This window comes from Cydia amplana, chromosome 1 (assembly GCF_948474715.1).
Source record: "Cydia amplana chromosome 1, ilCydAmpl1.1, whole genome shotgun sequence".
NCBI lineage: Eukaryota > Metazoa > Arthropoda > Insecta > Lepidoptera > Tortricidae > Cydia > Cydia amplana.
In genome coordinates, this window is record NC_086069.1 from 8,526,018 (window position 1) to 8,547,166 (window position 21,149).

The 21,149-nt window shown below is 35.4% G+C and overlaps 2 protein-coding genes across 4 annotated transcripts in view; both read right to left on the reverse strand.

The window, feature by feature from the left end:
• LOC134663192 (golgin subfamily A member 5) overlaps nucleotides 1-2,186 on the reverse strand; it is a 379,694-nt gene extending 377,508 nt beyond the window's left edge. For both annotated transcript variants that reach the window (XM_063519582.1, XM_063519574.1), the window contains exon 1: nucleotides 2,176-2,186. The gene's annotated coding sequence lies outside the window, so the exon portion shown is untranslated. The remainder of the gene's footprint in view (nucleotides 1-2,175) is intronic.
• LOC134663181 (PAS domain-containing protein cky-1) overlaps nucleotides 1-2,805 on the reverse strand; it is a 144,966-nt gene extending 142,161 nt beyond the window's left edge. The window contains exon 1 of one of the 2 annotated variants that reach the window (XM_063519563.1): nucleotides 2,341-2,805. The gene's annotated coding sequence lies outside the window, so the exon portion shown is untranslated. The remainder of the gene's footprint in view (nucleotides 1-2,340) is intronic. The other variant, XM_063519554.1, reaches the window with a different exon arrangement.
• Between the last annotated feature and the right edge of the window lie 18,344 nt (nucleotides 2,806-21,149).

Sequence of the window (21,149 nt, forward strand, 5' to 3'; positions counted from 1 at the left end):
TATAATAATTAACAAAAGATTAACCATCCCTACTGCTATCTTTTGCTGCATAATGTTCCAAGCTAATGTAGAATTTATAACCACCAATATACAAATCCACGCGTACGAAGTCGCGGGCAACAGCTAGTAGTATATACGTCTATCTTGATTGTTTAAGCTTTTCAGCTTCGGCTCTGACAGAATTAAGCCATGTATGGACAGACATACGGGCGGACAAACGATTAGGATTCTATGTTGGCTTCGGAACCCAAAAAAACTAAATTTTATTATTGCCAGTTCTATAACCTATAGGTACAAGATTTTATCTAACTATTCAAGTAATTTTATAAGAGGAAAGACTTCTTCTTTGTAAGTAAGCAGGTATGTTTTATTTAGCTACTCTGATAGCAAATATTCGTAAATGCAGTGACCATAGTCGAGAGGTAAATCTTGACAAGATGTTGTAAGTACCTACTTACATATACATACTTGAATTTCGTTGTCTAATAATACCTATACCTATCTATCATTCAACCGTTATTTTCCCGGGGCGCTTCAACTAAGCATTTAAATCACTTTTTTACTTATTAAATAGGCCAAGCAAATTACGGAACTCATTCTCAGTTTTCGTTTGTGTTTTGCAAACAACATCTTGTCAAGATTTACCTCTCGACTATGGTCACTGCATTTACGAATATTTGCTACCTATATCGGCTGACTCTATTGCATTGAAATAGAGTATGTAATCAATTCTGATTGTTTTATCTCTCGGCCATGAAAATACTCCTCGATGAATATACTTGACGCTGCTAGACTTATTCAAAGACGAAAATACAAGTAAGGAACGTAAATATAATATGTTTCACTTCACGTGTTCGGCCCTGAGACCATAATATAATTTTATATAGATAATGCTCAGTAATCCAAACACATGAAATATTCAATTTCAGTCTAATATTTCGCTTTTGTGATATTTTATACAGGCGGCAAGCCAAAAGTAAGTGTCGTAGTTAATTACTGAATAGTAAAGTAATTGAATTATTATATTTGGTGCAGTTGCTCCCCTAAAACCGCGGTATTCGGAAAACAAGATCCATTCTAGAGAAGAGAATGACATGAATGAGAATGTACTAGATACCTGGTAGTTTAGATTTCAGCTAGATATCTTTTGCAGCTCAATTCGGGCAACCAATGTCACTTTTACGTTAAATTATCGTATTAAGATCGTTTCATATAGATACATAACGAGACGTTTTAGACATTGTGGAAATCGTTCAAGAGTATCTTCAGAATCGCGGAAATGTCAAATTTGACAGGCTAGATCTTAAAAATATCGTTGTCGTATCTTGGTGATGTCTAATAGATATCTAATAGATGTCTATATAGTTCAAAATCCGAATCGGACCTTAAAAGTCATAACATGTTAAAATTTAAGGTAGGTTGATATAATAGTATTGGACCCCATTAAGTATTTGGTTTTTACTCAAAACATTGCTCGTTTTGAGATGCGACATCACAATAAGGTCTGTGTTTGCTCCAGATAAAAAAAATGTATTACGCTTTGGAAGCTTAGATTAAATTTGTATAAAATTTATCTTACAAAACTGGTTCATAGTTCTGAAATATATTATGTCTGGTTAAAATTAAAATGTTTTGTTATATATAAATGCTACTTGTATATTATAATAACTAATATAAGCGATACTAATTCAGACGAGACATAAAGTACCTAAGTAGAGTGCTTTACCAGACTTAATGCACACGTAACGGAGCATTAGATGTTTTTATTAGAGTCCTGAAAATACTATTAAGTACTATACTAGTAAGTACTATTATATTACTGGCACATCTATTTACTTGTCAATTTTTTTGCCATTGTATATTATATTTTTGCCATTAGGTCATGCCATCTTAGTGATTGACTTAATGAGCATTTCTCAAAAAATTTGTACATTTCGATCACTCTTATTAGGTTTCTATAAAAAATGGTATGCTGGTAAAGTACATGAAGCTGAACAATTTCCACCATATTTCCCAAAATGTCCAAGAAAGTTTGTATGAAACATTCCTTTTTTGTTACCAAATGTGTAAGGAAATCTGGTAACAAAAAAGTACGATGTGATCGAAATGTAAATTTTTTTTTTGAGAAATGCTCTAATATTTTAATTTGTGTTGTTCAACGGTTTAGGTTTCAACCTACAATTTCTTCACACACGTGCCTTCTAACTCTTTGTAATGTTTCCCAATTGGATTAAACTTGGTACTTATAACATATCGAAATATAAATATACATAGCATGAATATACATAGTAATGTTAAATCATAATTCGGTATTTGAATAGAGAAAATGAACATGCTTACCGTTTTTATCTGTACAACAATCCTTTACTACAACCATCTAATACACTCAACAAATTCAAATATATTCCAAAGTTCACACCTTATCAGTTGACACCTACTAGTCAAGACTGCCCTTGTAATCACTAAACAAAATTAAACAGACCTAGAAATCCATTAGCACAAATTTAGGCACTCTTCACGCCTATTTTCAGTCATAATTGATAAACAGTGTCACAACAATAAAAACCTTATCAATGTATTACCTAAACAACAGCATGCATGAAATCAGGCCTAGGTCCCATTTTGAAAAGAAAATAATGAAACACTGGAAACGCCAATCGGCGTTTCGGATTCAAATTCGGAACTGTCAACGAGTTTGACAGATCGCGCTTGCGCAGACGCGGGCGAACGGGCGTGCTGTGCGCACGGGCATCGGCGCTACACTGAGTTCGCGCGCTTTTCGACTAACACAGCCTCTCAAGTCTCACAGTATGGGATGCATTAGAACTTGATGCTCGAAAACTTACGGATACGATATCACGTTTATCAAAAGTTGACCTTTGGCTGAGGCTTTGACTGTCCCAACCATATTGTTGCACGTCATGAGCGTGCGTGCGCTTGGACACATTCGTACTAGATGTATTTCAAGAATTTATCTTCCTTTTTCTTTATATTTTTAATGGTGATCAGCTGACTAAAACATATAGGGAGTAGCCAGAAAAAAATTAAATAAAAGCCAGAACGACAAAGTAGTCTACAGCTATTAAATATTGCAAAGTTTTCCATATAAGAAATTTGTATCTACTTGTAACTTGCATGTTCTGTCGCAAGAACTGCTAACTTCATTATTAAAATAAATATCGTAAATCAAAAAATTCTATAAGGGCCTTACTAAATCCTATAGAAAACTGTAACAGATACGTAACAGTATTTAAATACTTTTAAAAGTATTCGATATACATATTCCCAGGATTCAACTTGCATGGAGGCACACGTCTAACGGTCGGTATCGTCGTTGACTGATGATGACTCGGCTTACCTTGTGCCCGTCGGTTTGACGTGCGGGTCGCGCCACAGTACCCGCGGGAGAGGTAGCGGGCTTCAATAGTTGCAGCTTGCATGAAACATTTTTAACGTACGGGTTCGGGCACAGGACCTGCAGAGGAGCAAAAATAAGAATATAAACAAAATAAACATATCTAAGTTTAAGTATTAGATAGGCTCGCACCACATTTTACGGTTTATCAGCGATCAGGCGAACTTTTCAGCTTACGCTAGAGGAGTGAAAAAAGTCCATCAAAAGTAAATAGAAAAAAAAATTAAGCAAATTAGTATTTATTTACTAACTTGATATAATAAGATAAAACAAAAATGTCTTTGTCATTACAAACAGGGTAAGCTATAGGTACTATTACTAAAATGTTTACTTGGGTATTCTCGGTCAAGCGCATTTGGACCAACAGGACGTGAGTAGGTATGGCTGGACATAGTATGTGCAAAATGTATGACTATTTGACCTTTGTGACCCAAAATTACATAATAGCTGAGTGAAAAAAATGGGTGCAGGTGGGACATTAAATTCACGTTATTTTCAAAGACTATCTGAGTAAAAAAATGGGTGCAGGTGGGACATTAAATTCACACGTTATTTTCAAATATTTCACAAACTAACGTTTTTATTTAGCTTGATTTTAAAATCATTTAATATATTTCCGCTTCAGCCTTTCACTAAGTTCATCTCCTTGACGCATTCGAAGTGGTTCGTTTATTTTTTAAACGGGATTATTGGGTTATGAATGCTCGAGTTTTATGAACCATAGCTAATCGTGATGCCTTTTTGTGTTTAAAAGTAGATCTGTCAATAAGAAATGTATTAAAATAACTATTAGTAGTGTGAACACAGCCCGGTGTTATATTATCTAGATATGGAATTAACGGTGTGTCTTGACGGCTATGCTGTACACATTGGTACTACGGTAATAATATTCTTGAATGTTTATTGAATATTACGTTTAGAGTATCTAATATTTTATAATATAAATAATACAGAGTGCTTCCTGTAACCGGAGCAATAAATTAAACTGTAGGCTGTACTCCTCAAACTGACCAACATTTGTTCAGCAACTTTTGAAAATAACTCAGGTTTTGATTTTTATTACACTTTAAAGTTTATTCTAAGACGCAATGTATTGCAAATTTTGTTATGTTTAAAGCGTGACAAGCAACGTCAAACACACTGATGTCAGCGTACATTGAAGGCAATATTTATTTTGTATGAAAAAGAGGAAGTCTAAAGGATTCATAATTTTTAAAAGTTGCTGAACAAATGTTGGTCAGTTTGAGGAGTACAGCCTACAGTTTAATTTATTGCTCCTGTTACAGGAAGCACCCTGTATAATATATAAATTGTACCTTTATGGGAATTTCATTAGATATAAAATAGTAGCTCGAGATTAATTGGTTATAACTTGAGTATATTTTATTTTTTGATATGTCTTATTTAGTTTCTCAAACTTAAACGTTTGATATATCATAGATATCAACACTTGTGTATCGAGTTAAAATCATGTGAAATGCGCAACTAGTGGTAATGCAAACATAAGACATCAACGCAGTCCGAAAGTTCCAGTAACCCTTGTTCTGTCAATGTACAATATAATGGGTAACTTTGACCCACTTTTGGCTCGTAATCCTAACCAGAATCATTACGACTAATGCGCTCCAAGTAGGCTTCCAACCTATCCTTTTTTGGACCAGAAAAGCCTTAACTCATAAGGTTAAGTTATTTAAAATTCAAGTCTGCCTAGTCATCATTATTTAAAAAAGTTATGGCCTCGATTCGCCAATCTGAAATTGTAAATAACCAATTTTAATTATTTGCTTATAATTTTCGTTATTCATAAGGTTCACACATAATTGGGTAAGACAATATATTTAGGTAGGTATGTGTAATTAACATAAACCGAGCTGCAAAATTGCATGACAAATTATAAATGAAATTCATAAAGTGCCCATGTCATTTTGCGGCTGGGTGTACATTTGTACAAAGCGTTTTGACAAAAGCATTAAATTTTATTTTAATTGCTAATTTTGATAGGTATAGAATGCGTTTTCAAAAAATCGTATTCGGCTATATGTAAATACTACCTACCTAATAGCTACCTTCAAAATAAATAGCGAAATTTATGTAAGTGAGCATCATCTCAATAACATAATTCGTAATTATTTGTTAAAAATATGAATTATTTGTTTTCACGCGTCGCCAAAATTGCCTCATCAGTTATCATTGCCTTGAAAATATGACAACATTGCATCACAACGGCAACGGTAAAAAAAATGCGCGAGCGAGACGTCGCTACGCCTCACTTTTGTAATTTCTACTTCAAACACAACGCGCGTCACGGATCACCGCGAAAGACTGCCCACTTGAAAGTGAAACTTACGAAGTACAGCCGTCTCTTTTACTCCTACGTATTTGTTTGCGAGCGCTCGGAGCAACAGAGATGGCAATGCTGTTATAGATTTTTTAAATGGATTGTCGAGTTTTTGTCAAAAATATAGATCAAGTGAAAAAAAAATGTGTCGTTGACCCCGGATCGTGCGAAATGGTTAGAATTTGTGTAAATCGGATTTCGTTTTGTTAATTGTTTTTTTGTTGTTTCGTAGAATTTTTGTTAAGTATATTTATATTTATATTAATCAAATATTGGAAAATTACTACACAATAAAATTATTGTGCTTGTGTTACGCAATTTTGAGTTTGCAGTTCATTAAAAAATAGGTAAACTACTAGATTTTAACATACCGTTAAAACAAAGGTAAAGGATGTAGATTGTTTGTAAAATTAATTTAACTATAGAGCTTTTTAGTCCTAAATAATAATTGATAATATATCATCATGCAAACTTAATCTGATGATTAGATACTTGGCTTCAAACAATTTATTTAATTTATTATATACTTACTCGCTTCCCTTACAGCATACATTGAAAACACTGCAACAACATTCCACGTGTGCTTAAAAGCCACATAATATACCTATTAGGTATGTCTTAGTATCTCAAAATTTTAAAATTTTACAAAACTCTCCCCACGATCTCAACCATAGCGAAATGACAAGCTACTTTTGACTGTCTGTAAAGCGTCGTAGCCCAAAGGTCAGTAACCAAAGCACTGACCCTTTCCCACGGGCTGTTTCCATGGCAGCCGATATCCTATCACCGGCGCAGACGCAGCGCAGCGTAATTTGTAGCCTCGCGCAGGATTTACTGGCAAAAGTGGAGCTTTCCTAGAAACCACTCTACTTACATACCTAGAGGCGAATTCTGATTGTAATGACACGTTATAAATTTGATCTGGGTTTGTTACGGATATGATCTGTGATATTTCTCCAACCAGAAGAGAAGGATCGTATCTATTCTATAACAAATACAGATCAAATTGATATCCTCAGAATACGCTTCCTACACGGGTGAACTACCTGCACGCTTTCTATAGACGGTAGGTTGACAGTTTGACCCTGTTGACAGCTGTTTGAGGTTTTTAGTTTTAATTAATCATCATTGTTACATTCGTTTCACGTGGTGTTTTTGGTGGAGAGCTCGTTTCTAATAGATACCTAACAATAATAAAAACTTTTATATCACCATACTGTAATCACAACATTGGGCTTACATTTCACATTTTGTATATTACACGGAACAAACGAACTAGCCGAACTCGTTGAGTAATTCTAAACAGAACTGAACCTAAGTATATATGTAATAGGTAAGGGAACAAATTTTAATCAATATTATCGTAAAACCGATTTTGTTGTTAAGTAGCTATAATACAAACAGACCTTTTGGCTGTCCCAATTACTGCGTAACGGTCCAATTCGTATGTGTCAAAAGTGACGTTTTTGGTTGAAGAAATGTCACTTTTGATACTGACTAATCAGTACCGTATCGGAGTGATATCTTATAAGCATTGTTCGAATTGAGCCGTAAGTTACAATAGTTATTTGTACAACAAGAGATCAAAGTTTGATATTTCTTCGAGTGCTTATTTTGAGTCCCGTGCAAGCGAAAGATTCTAATTTAGAATCTTGAGCGTAGTAAGGGACTCAAAAGCGCACGAGATGTAAATAACTTTGATCTCGTGTAGTTCACAAAACTTTTCACCTCAGCAGTGAGAACATATTAGAGAACCCGAAAACTCACTGAGTGAGCAAAATTGCATTTTGCTCATTTTGTCTCACTGTTTTTAAGTAGCAAAGTACCCTTGTTCGAGCTGCTGAGGTGAAAACTTAATTGTTGGTACATCTTAAGAAAACATGAGTGAATAGGTAAGTGATGAAGAAGGAATACATTTTTCGGGTTCTCTAATATGTTCTCACTGCTGAGGTGAAAAGTTTTGTGAACTACACGAGATCAAAGTTATTTACATCTCGTGCGCTTTTGAGCCCCTTACTACGCTCAAGATTCTATAGAATATAGAATCTTTCGCTTGCATGGGACTCAAAATAAGCACTCGAAGAAATATCAAACTTTGACTTTGACAACAAGAGTGTTGTACAAATAACTATTGTTACTGTTCTGCAAACATTTCTTTAAGTGTCATGTCTGAAAAGAAGAAGGAACCAAGAAATTGATAGTCAAACTCTTCGATAGCTACTAATTGTACCTAAACCAATTAAGTTAGGGCTCAAATTCATTTTGATTCATTTTGATGAGAGTGACAGAAACTTTTAATACTTTTTTTTTTTGCTTTTACCTTTTACAATGTCGAATATTTCTAATCATTAAAATATTCTCAGCTTACAGTACCCACCCAATTTATTTTATTCGGTATCACTATTGTATGTATTTGATATTAAAATAATAAATGAAAAATCACGGATTAAATTTAATGATGACAAGATTAAAATATAACGATGTTGAAGGGTTTTATGTATTGTTTAAATTATATGACACCAATATTTATTTGCATATCCACTATTATTCACCAATCATGAATTATACAAAAAATCATTCTTTGATAATCAGGAAATATAAACAAAAATTGAGTACAATAGATACTAACTAACTTACCTAAATAACCAATTTAAGAGACTTCCAAAAAAGCCTGTTTGGAATTCTCGAAAAGCCCATTCACAATAAAGCGTGAAATGAATTAGAGACGTGCAAACGTCTGCCCTGTTCCCGCTGTTCTGCTGCATTGCTGGGGCCTGGTGGGCTGTGACCAACGTGCTTTGGACGCCTGGAGTGCCAGACATGCCAGAGAACCTCAATGGGAAGTGCTAATTTAAAAAAATCTTAACCTTCTGCCCGTTAAAGCTTATCAGTATCAGTAACTATTGTACAGTCGAGTTTACGGACTTCTTTACGAGACAACATTCCAAAGACACTGACAATAAGGTCGTGTAGTGTACCTAATATATTTTTGAAACATTGGGTTGTAAAGATGTTTGTGAACTCGACCATACTTATATATAAAAGTATTGTAATCTGCAATTCTGTGCATTGTTTATAGTAGGTAGTTGTCGATTATCTACACCTACCACACCTATCTCTATATCCACAGAACTTACATGCCATAGGACAGAATTTGCTGTGTCCTTAGTAAAAGTTTGCTGACAATTCGTGTTATAGAAGTAAAGCATGCATTTCAACATTTTAAACATTCCTTTGGCATGATTAAGACTTGGGATTCCGTCACATTGTGTCTGCCACGGCAATCAAGGCGAGAATCTACATAAAAACTGAACTTCCGTAAATGCCAGGCATGCCGGTCTACCGATTCGTTCTCACAAAAACAGGCAACAAATGGAATCGGATCTTAAAATAACTTAAGAGTTCAATCATTCTTTACTGAACATCTAGGATTTTTTGGGGTGATTGTCTGAAATCACTACAATACTCGTAGTATAAAACAAAGTCGCTTCCCGCTGTCTGTCTGTCTGTCTGTATGTATGCTTAGATCTCTAAAACTATGTAACGGATTGTGATGCGGTTTTTTTAATAGAGATAGAGTGATTCAAGAGGAAGGTTTATGTATAATTTGTTAACCCGTGCGAAGGTGGGGCAGGTCGCTAGTATGATAATAAAACTAATTCAACTGTATAAAATACATGTATGATTTATGCATGCATGGCACCAAAACTAATATGTGCCGATCCATTTTCTAAATTCAAGTAGTCATACAGTAGGCACACGATCTACTAATGACATGACAGTGACATGAATGACATGATCACTAATATATCAAATCAAATGTCAAAGAATAATCTGTAAATTAGTATTACTAAAAAACCGACCAAGTGCGAGTCACACTCGCGCACGGAGGGTTCCGTTCCATCAACAAAAAATAGAGCAAAACAAGCGAAAAAACAAGCAAAAAGACGGTCACCCATCCAAGTACTGACCCCGCCCGACGTTGCTTAACTTCGGTCAAAAATCACGTTTGTTGTATGGGAGCCCCACTTAAATCTTTATTTTATTCTGTTTTTAGTATTTGTTGTTATAGCGGCGCGGCAACAGAAATACATCATCTGTGAAAATTTCAACTGTCTAGCTATCACGGTTCGTGAGATACAGCCTGGTGACAGACGGACGGACGGACGGACGGACGGACGGACAGTGGAGTCTTAGTAATAGGGTCCCGTTTTTACCCTTTGGGTACGGAACCCTAAAAATTGGGACCATCCACAAACCAATGCATTTAGTACTGTATTTTCAAACAATCATATACCTACGCCTAATAAATAAATAAACCAAAACAGCAGTATTGAATTCGTTTCGATCATAATTCAAATAAGGAGTAAGTGCTGCGTTGAAATTGGTAAATCATAACAATGCGCGCCAGAAGGCAAAGAAACCACGTGCGTTGGAATATGGAATCCGGCGCATTCAACGCACAATGCGCCAGGGAATAAAACAACGTGAAGATGAATTTAGAGTTGGGGATAATCAATCGATATATTTTTTCAGATACCGAGTCATTTTTTTAATGAAATAAATAAGCGAAGCATCTCATAATTCTACAAGCGTAGCGAGTGGTTCAAAAAGCGGAGTCTTAAGCGCTGCGAGGGTTTCAATAGGCACGAGGGTTAATCAAACTTTGCTACCGAGTGAAGTGAAACTATTCATATTTAATCAAATACCTATGGTACCTATATTGATATATTACATGAGTAAGTACTGTGTAAAAATAATGCATATACAAATGCAACATTAGTTGCTACCCAGACACGAAATGTAGGTTGTTATACAATATTATTACTATTATTAGGTTAGTTCTACTACGTTACTAAACTGTAATCATTCCAAGCGAGTCATCATGTTTGTTTAATACATACAATTATGGAAGTCACAATGAATAATAATCGATATTTGTACAAATCGACTTAGATCGCGACTAGCAGTGCGAATCGCAGCGCATAGCTACGCGGCTGCTTGGGAATCTCGCGTTACGCAGCCCCAGACTCCGGCGCGCTGACGCAGCACACAGAACAGAACAGCGGAGACACTTCTCAAATCAAAACACAATAAAGAAGTAGCTTTTCTTTGTCTGAAACCTTGTATAGACTGCAGCATTTATCGTATTGCACGTAAGGTTTATTATGATTTCTGATAATAGTTTATTTCTTATTACATACACATTAGGTAGTGACTAGTGAAAAATTTAATAATTTTATAAATGATTTTTTTGATTTGTGTCGGGCATGTGATCGTTCCCTTCGTATATTTCAGCTTATAGCAGTTATTTTTAATACTCTGATGACTATACGCCGCCGTTGGCATGGTACCTACTCGTAATTCATCTGTGAAATATAAAATTAATAGTAGCCCATAAATCACTTGACATCACATTGATACGTTAACGGTTCTAAACCTCATTTTTATCACTATCACTACATAGTATAAAACAAAGTCGCTTCCCTGTCTGTCTGTCTGTCTGTCTGTATGCTTAGATGTTTGAAACTACGCAACGGATTTTGATGCGGTTTTTTTAATAGATAGAATGATTCAAGAGGAAGGTTTATGTATAATTTGTTAACCCGTGCGAAGCCGGGGCGAGTCGCTAGTAAATTTATAATGCAGTGTTTACTGCTGACAGCTATGCATGCTGTGAACAGACCATCCCACTTTCCATTTCCTGACTGCATTACAATAAGCTTTTTATATCGATACTTATTCGATGAAAACAATGTGCCTACGTATAGGATCGGGAATGTTATCTTCATAAAATATGTCTTTACCTATTGGTATTTCGATATCGCGTGGCAAAAGTTTTGGACATGCGTGTGAAGGGTTGCATACCTACCTTTCGCGTACGTTTGCAGTTTGAGAGCATACTGTTTTAAATTGCCGATTTAGAATTTATTATAAGGTAAGTAACAATAGTAGAGCGCCTCGATGATTTTTTATAAAACATCCCCCTTTCCCCTAATCTGCGCCCGATATCGTCTGGCAGAATGGTGATTTTTGTGAAAAAACGCTAATCTATGCTACCTATATATTTCCCGGAACGTACCTCCATACTAAATTCATCTAAATCAGTACAGAAGATTAAGGGCTGTGAGGTAACCGACACTACTTTGGCAGTTATAATACTTATTACTGAGGATGACCTTCATTTTTGTTAAGTAGTTATCGTAAATTGCCGATAGAGTTTTATTTTTCATTAATTTGATATATTGTGTAGGTATTATTTTTATTTTTTAATTCAACATTATCTTATTAACCTAACATTTTGGATTTGTTATTTAGCCCAAACCCTGTATGAAGTAATTTCCACTTAAAGCGCGTTAAGAGCCAACAGGAGTGGTCATTTCTCCATACAAACGTACTCTGTTTCCTCCGTGGGTTTTGAAGATCAATGATTTTTTCAACACAGATTAATATTGTCAATATCTGTGTCGAACCGTTTTGCTTTGTTTGATATTTTTGTTTTTTAAGGCGCTAGAGCCCTTCAAAAATGGCCAAAATGGCCTAATTGACTATGCCGCAATGAGAGGCGTGCTATTCAAAACTGACAACAATTAGTCAAAAAAGCAAAACGGTCCGACACAGATAATGTCATAATCATTTAGATTTCCAAATTTGGTTACGATTGGTTAAGTTTTGGAGGAGGAAACAGTCGAGTACGAAACCTCGATTTTTGATATTTTTACGCAGGATTTTTCGCCTTGTCCTTATCGCACTAGTGTTAGGAGCCACTTCCGTTAGCGAGACGGGTATATTTACCTAAAATATTTAAATCTTAGCTCCTGTTGGCTCTTAAAAGTGATTTAAAGCGCTCCGCGTTAGACAACAGATTATCTTGAGCATCGTAATTTACTTATCGCTATGCTATCCGCCCCCATTTTCTCTCCTACGACTTGATAAGATGAAATTACTGATATTATTGAAGGAGAACCACCTACGAGCGGCCATCGTTAGGAAACACATGGTTGAGTTCTACATCGAGCATTATAGATACTAAAAATTAGACCTTTTCTGCTAAACCCATTGAACTTTTTGAAATATTACTACGTATAGAACCGGCACAGAGAACCAGTATTTTGAGCCATGAGTTGTTTAAGGCCGGCAACAAACTATGGAACCAGAGCGTGAATCTCGCGACGTAAACGCGTAAGCGCCATGAATTTCACTGCGCTTACGTTTTGGTCGCGTGGTAGGTTGCGCTTGGGATGGCTTCTTTATAGTACACACACATACCAAACGTAAGTGATATTGAAAATCGGTTTAGATTTATAATGCAAGGAATGAGTCTGATTAAGCTATTTTACTTGATATACAAGAATTTAATTTATAAAACTCAAGTTAGTTGCTTGCAAGGATCTGTGACTGTGTGGCGCCGCGAGGACAGGCGAGACGTCAAGCCACAGCGACGTATTGTTCACCCGCGCGATTGAAATTTCAACGAAACCGCCGCCTAATGCCGGTGCTTATGTGTGTGAACCTTGCAATATCATGTGCTTTAGCTCAAGGAAAATGACGCGCCACGGACATGTTAATAATTCCTTGAGTATATTATATAATATGTAGCTCTCTTTTTTAATTAAATGCTTTGCCTGTTATCCCAAGAACGACGAATTTAATTCCGTGTCCTTGACTAATTCCAAATTTAAAACATTTTTTAATACTTTTCGGGCTCCTTGAGAATGAATTTACTTTAATTGGCTGAATAGGATCTAAGCCTACTTTTTATAAGGGTGATTGAACTTTTTTTTTAAGTTTGGACCGCGCCATATGATGGAATTTGTATGCCCTTACATAAAAGCAGTCGCGAAAATTAATACTGTTATTGTTCCAGTATGAAAAATGTAATAACGTTTAATTAATTGCCTTTTCCATAAACGTTATATTCTCACACTTCACCGCATAGCACAACGTTTATTAACTTCTTATACACCTTGGTAAAGGCATACCAACACCATGTTCAATTCATCGGTAATGTGCATGAAATCCCGTATCTCCATATGAAACTTGAAAACATCCTTACTCATCCCACAATTTCTACTAAAAACATAAAACGTATGGACATGTGAGTTTTTAAGTGGGGCCAGGAATCGAACCCGGTCTCGTTACTCGGGTCTAATGAACCGCCACTTCATTAGCGCCGCAAAAACGCCGCCTCCCGCGCAGCTCTATGCATCTTGTATGAGACACCCAGCAGGAAAGGCGCTATTCTGCGGCAGGTTGGTGTTTGTATTAGTTTTCTTTTGTTTTCCTACTTTTAATCCGCGATGCAAAAAGTATCTTGGTGTCGTATAGGGACTGATTTGAGTCCGCATTGTTTGTTGGTTGGCAGTGGTTTTTTTTAGGGCCCTGTACTAAATTACGTTACGTGAGCGCTGGTGGCCTAGCGGCAAGAGCGTGCGACTTACAATCCGGAGGTCGCGGGTTCGAACCCCGGCTCGTACCAATAAGTTTTTCGGTACTTTTATGTACGAAATATTATTTGATATTTACCAGTCGCTTTTCGGTGAAGGAAAACATCGTGAGGAAACCGGACTAAACTCAATACGGGCCTAGTTTACCCTCTGGGTTGGAAGGTCAGATAGCAGTCGCTTTCGTAAAAACTAGTGCCCACGCCAATTACTGGGATTAGTTGCCAAGCGGACCCCATCAGGCTCCCATGAGCTGTGGTAAAATGCCGGGACAACGCGAGGAAGATGATGATGACTAAATTACGTTACTAAAATATCCATATGAGACAATGTTACACAAATCAATCTAGTTTCACATTTAGCTTAATAAGGGCTTTGTTGTGGTAATTAGACGACGATATATAATATATAGATATATGGATACTTAAATATTACATTAACAACATTTAGGTTCATGTCTCAGGGTGCCATGAGCATCACACGAATAAACATGTCCTTACCGAGATCGGACTCCAAAACCCTTATCTTAAAATTAAGTAGCCATTAATAAATAAAATAAATATACATACTGATAAACACAGTTTTTTCTCATACCTTATGAAATGGTCAGCAAACTTGTGGGTATTATGGTTCAGTAATAAGCATCCCAACTTACTTAAGTTCATAGACAGAACACAGAACATATTAAAGTTAACCATTAATATGTTATATGTTAAGTACCCACGTCGCTATACTAGCTCTATATAGAAAAGTGGATACTTATGGTAGGGCTGCACTGGCTGTAGGTACTATTTATGTACTGTGTGTTCGCAAGTTAAGGGCCTACTGCAGCCGCGTCTGGCGCTTCGTAAACCACGCCCGCTAGTTCTTCCCTCCCCGCTAACACGCACACATGGAAACGCTTCGCGCCGCACGTGAAGTTTGTGTGACCTTTTAGCACCATCTAACGTTACAGAAGTTAACTACCATTATACGCGGTCGCTGCGGTCGGCCAGAAACTTAAATTCGGAAAAAATTGAAACAGATGGCGTTGTTACTTGTTCATAATAGCAAACAATAAAATAATTAATTAATAAACCTGAATATTTATTGTTGTTTTGGAAGATGTTAACAGCATAGAAGCAGCAGCGTATATAGCATATAAGTTAAGAGTATTGATAATAAGAAAATAGCACAAGAACAGAAAAGAGATTATTTTTGATAAAATATGATGAAAACAGATTTACTTGATTACGCTCACCTGACTTTGCGGTCACTAAATGCAAATTTCAACCTTATTGTTATGGAGTTACAATACCCCTGGGGTTGCAGGCGTCCATAGTCGTTATTATTATAAATGCTTTGGTTGAAATGCTTTTTAACCCTCGAATTTTTCATAGGTACAGTCACCTGCAATAATATGTTACTCTTCGACGGCCGCAAAAATATGTGACACGCTCTTATGGCTCTACAAATAAGATCTAACATGATCTACCGCAAAACGGCCTTCGGTGTGTAACATATTATTGCAGCTGACTGTACTCGTATTCATTGTTGTATAGGTAGGTATTAATATCTTTTATCCGATCGATTTGCATTTATTTGAAATAAATCACAGTGTTTAGTAATTATATGTTTTATTGAATAAGAGATTATTTAGGTATGTAAGGAATACAGGGTGCCTTTTTGAAACACTCATTTTTAGGGTTCCGTAGCCAAATGGCAAAAAACGGAACCCTTATAGATTCGTCATGTCTGTCTGTCTGTCCGTCTGTCCGTCCGTATGTCACAGCCACTTTTTTCCGAAACTATAAGAACTATACTGTTGAAACTTGGTAAGTAGATGTATTCTGTGAACCGCTTTAAGATTTTCATACAAAAATAGAAAAAAAAAATTTTTTTTGGGGGTTCCCCATACTTAGAACTGAAACTCAAAAAATTTTTTTTTCATTAAACCCATACGTGTGGGGTATCTATGGATAGGTCTTCAAAAATGATATTGAGGTTTCTAACATCATTTTTTTCTAAACTGAATAGTTTGCGCGAGAGACACTTCCAAACTGGTAAAATGTGTCCCCCCCCCTGTAACTTCTAAAATAAGAGAATGATAAAACAAAAAAAAAATATATATGATGTACATTACCATGCAAACTTCCACCGAAAATTGGTTTGAACAAGATCTAGTAAGTAGTTTTTTTTTAATACATCATAAATCCCCTAAATACGGAACCCTTCATGGGCGAGTCCGACTCGCACTTGGCCGCTTTTTCTGGATAATTTTGAATTTCAATTGTCAGGGGTGCCTACATTATTTTTTAATACATTTTACAACGACAACAAACAAAAGTTCAAATTCGCCGTATTTTTATTACCCGGGTCGATCGCAACAAAATAGAAAATCATGTTTCTCAAATCTAAGCGTTATTGTAATTTATCTCAAATAACCAAAAAGTCAATCTGACTAGAACTTAAAAACAAACTGAATTATTTTAATATGTCGATTTTTCTTGGTGACCCAGGAGATTTTTTTTTGTATCCCATACAAAAAGAGCGTATTCCAATCGCGTATCGGTTTTGGTTTTTACTTATAAGTGTGAAAAATATATTCTACCATATACGAAGGATGTGTGTTTTTTCATGTTTTATATGTCTTTTTGTACAATAAAATGTTTTACTGCACTAATATATCATATTAACGATTAACTAAAAAGGTATTTACATCTAATTTAACTGGTAAATTATTAAAGTCCGCTAAAATTAATATATACCTATTCAAAAAAATATTTGTTAATATGTCCCAAAATCATTGCTCATTTTATAAGTCTCCTGACTTACCAAACATATCGCAACGAAGGCAAGGGTACAACGCGGCATCGTGAACTTAATAACGTAACGTTTCAGTTACTTTTTTAGTCGCCGACCATTTTATCCGGGGTACGAAAAGAGGTATTAGATCTATCTTGGGTCTAATATGTTATAAAAACATAGTTTTTTGAAAAATGTTCGTAGGTAGTACACAAAATTTACATTTTCTTTTAAATGTGATTTGGGTCATCGTTCTCCCTGGTGACTTTTCTGGTGATCCAAGAGACATCAATTTTATTATGACTCAGGAGACTTTTTTTCTATGCACTTTGATTTTTTTGATGCGCTAATTTTGTAATCTTAAATAACTTTAAACTGCTGATATACTTATATCACTTTGCTGATGAGTGGAAGTGGAATTGAAACTTAATTTATTGTTCTCTCCCTTGACATTTTGGCATACATTTGACATGCTGCAGTGCACTCCTAACGTTAATAAAGACATAATTTTTAGAAAAAGCTTTAGGAAAACTCACTCTTGAGCTTAAAACGATTAAGTCCTTATCATATTATATTAGATTATTAGTACAGACCCCAAATCAGTGAAAATGTCTCTTAGCCAACTAAATTTGTCTCTGGGAAAAGTACGATATCCCTAAAAATTGTACGTACATTTCGCATTTTTCTGAAGGAACGGAATTCATAAATTGGGTTATTATTATTTTTTCAGATTATTTGATTGCATTGACATATTACCAAGATAGATAGAACATTTAAGTTACCAGAAGAAAAGCATTTGTGTTCTTTTATACAGTGTGGAAAAAGTAGGTTCGATTCCCGGGCGCGACTAAGCGAATTTAAAAAAAAACAACGTGTTGCATTCCGGGAGTGCCGACAGAAGTGAAAACTCAATGACTAGTCCAAAATGTCTGCAGCACTATGTATAATTGACCCATCCTCCTTTCTATTGAAAACTTTTGGTTCCGAAATTGCTGGTCAGTGAGCTTGTTTAAAATTCGAAATTCAAATTTATAGCGTTAATTGTTTAAAATTCGAATAGAAATTGTAAAGTTACCTTGCAGACCTCGCATCTAAATATATTTGGTCATGATATTTTGAGTTTTATTCACCAGTACTAGAGTTCACTTTTATTAGCGATTTGATTTCATCAAGATGTAGCTTTATTGAATTATATTTGAGTGATATAAAGTTATAATACTGTGAGATCCTCGTATTTCAGCCCGTACAAGATTATAACCTTTTTCATGTAATGTCATTGAGTTTTTCTTTATTGATTTAAATGCCATCTAAACGATTGGCCATCTAAACCTTACGGTCACATGATCGCCTTACGCTGTCTCGAGTTTATCATTTTTTCCCCACCTCAAAAAGTGCCTAGCGCCGCTAAAGAAGTTTTCACTTCAAAAATCTTTGAATGCAGTTGTTTCTTTAAAAAAACAATAATGTTTCATATAAGTAAAATGAGCAAACGTAAGGTTTTAAGGCACTTTCCCTCCAGGGCCCATAATTTTTTTCCACCCGGTAGTAGACAACTATTTTTTTCGACTAAATGAAGTTTTATTAGATAAATCGTTGATCACATGGTTCGTTTCACACATCACATCAAATCGTTTGTCATCAGCATCACAATCAAAATTTGTCAAAAGTAATGAAATTTATGCCAAAAAAACATAAATAAACATATAAATTCAACACATTTTTTTAATAAAAATCTTTCTCGATGATATAAAAAAGAACATCGACAAATTATGTTCAAAGAATTAATATCAAAACAGATGTCATAATTAGGATTGGCTACTTTAAGAAAGGGACAGAGAGATTTAATCCTCTCGCTTTGCACGTTTTTCTCATTCCTCCTTGTCAAGCCAAAATAAACTATAAAATGATAGTAACACAGTACATTGTAATATTCACTTTTTCCACGGTATCATGTCATTGTAAATTACTTATGTGAAATTGTAGTGGCGTGCGACTTTCAAACCGGAGGTCACGGGTTCGAACCCCGGCCCGTGCAAGTGAGTTTTTGTAAGTAGGGACCTTTTTTTAGTGGTACTTAAATATAATAACTTTTCGTATTATTGAAATAAAATATTTTATTCAAACAAACTTAATAATATAATAATTAAAACGAATAATATCAATTAGTTTTTAATATTTATTCAATTATTTTAAATGATTTGAGCATGAAACATACTAGATTTATTTTTATCATTACAATAGAAAAAAAGCAAAAAATATATTCTTATAGATATTTTATTTTCAAACAAAAATAAAGCAAAAAGTTACGGTTAGATTCTGATGGCTAAACACCAAACAGCTACCGATACATTTCAATATCTGTCGAAATTTCCTAACCCGTTGTAACTGACAAAGAGTATAGATTTCGACGTAGCATGACGTAGCCTAGCAAACACGCACACATGCGTAACGTATAGGCCTGTAAGAAGGCACCATCATAGGTTTACCTCCGATTTCGTTACTACTCAATGGAGTTACGACTCAACGTTTATTGGATATTAAAATTTTACGTAATTCGGAGCGCTGCGCGAAGTGACATAGGTCTTACCTCTTTGAGGCACGACGGCCACCTAACATTACTGGCATAAAGGATGCATTTATGACTTTGACGCATGACAGAAAGAGAAACCGAACTGCGTAAAATGGGCGTTTGCTGTTGAATTCGTAAAATCAAAAATCGATAATAAATCCATCGGTAAAGGATAATAAGTTAATATTTAGTTCTTTGAAAGTTAAGACGAGATGAAAACCTTTGCTGTAGGGTGGGTTGTGCTGGATATGGATGTGTTTTCTAGTTGCACGAAGCTAAAACCGAAAAATGAACACGTAAGTTTGGATTTATTTTCTATCGAGAAAATTTTAAGCATTCGTGTTTCGACTACTACGAAATCACTTATCATATAGTCAAGAAACATATATCCGAAAATCACTACTGTTTGTTTCCGGGGCTAGCCACTGCCACGTATCTAAGATCCTGTTATTTTTCGATGCACGGCCTTAAAGCTAACAACATAGAACTCTTCTCACCAACCTCGCAGAATAACCCTCTGGTAAGCCAGTTAGCGCGACGATGTATTGCGTATTGTGCGCTACAAATTGATTGGCGCATCACAGACACCGCCGCCTGTACCTGTCACTTCGTCACTCCATGCGAGTAAACCATACCCAACTTACAAATTACAATCTTTCAACAATAAATCAAACCTTACTATAACCTTTTAGAGTCCACATGAGCTGAACCAAGCGGTAAATTCAAATTGGTGAAATGTGAATTCTGGATCAGAAGGACTTATTGAATTTTAAGTTCTAAACATTAGGTTTAAAGTTCTGATTAGGTTGAAAAAGATAATGAAATTAATGTGGGTGTAAAAATATGTCAAGCGACACACAGAAGTGTCAATTGTAAGGGGTTTCTGCTGATCGGCGTATAATTTTATCGAGGGAGCTGTGATATTTGATTTTGACCGAGTGAAAAAGGTAAAACTTTTTTATTAGGTATCTAAATTTTCCTCATACCTAACTGTACATCACAAAAATAAATTGATTCCTATTTTACTCCTTTTAAGAAAATGGAAGTAAGTAGGTATAATAGAACTTCGATAGCACGCATCTCAAGACAAACGCCAAAAAGAGAGGGTATCGCCTTACATAGGTTCTTATAACAGGTTTTTGTGGGCTCTCTTTAAGTAAGACCCAACATAAGATATAAATAACTTAGTAAATAACTTGGTGGTATAGAATTGAAAAAAAAAACGTTTGTTTTTTCGTGTTGCAGAGGTCTACTTTTATTTTTCGAGTTATGAAAATAAATATTGTACTGGTTAACCGTGAAGGGTTAATGTTGTCTTAATGAGAAATATTTCAAGAAATGACTGTTGCGGGCTTTGTAGAGAATTTGAAACCCTTTTATTTTGTGTTAACGACAATTTCGCCTTATCGAGGTTCGAGCTATCAAGGTTCTACTGTATAAGGCTTTGAAATAAAACAGTAGAAAAAACACAATCTTTAGAAATCTATGTTTGCCAGTTAAGAAATAAACGTTGAAAAACATCAAACAAAATTGTGACCCCATGCTTACGTAAGATCAAGCTACGAAATTATGGAACCGTACTTAAAACTACTACAACAA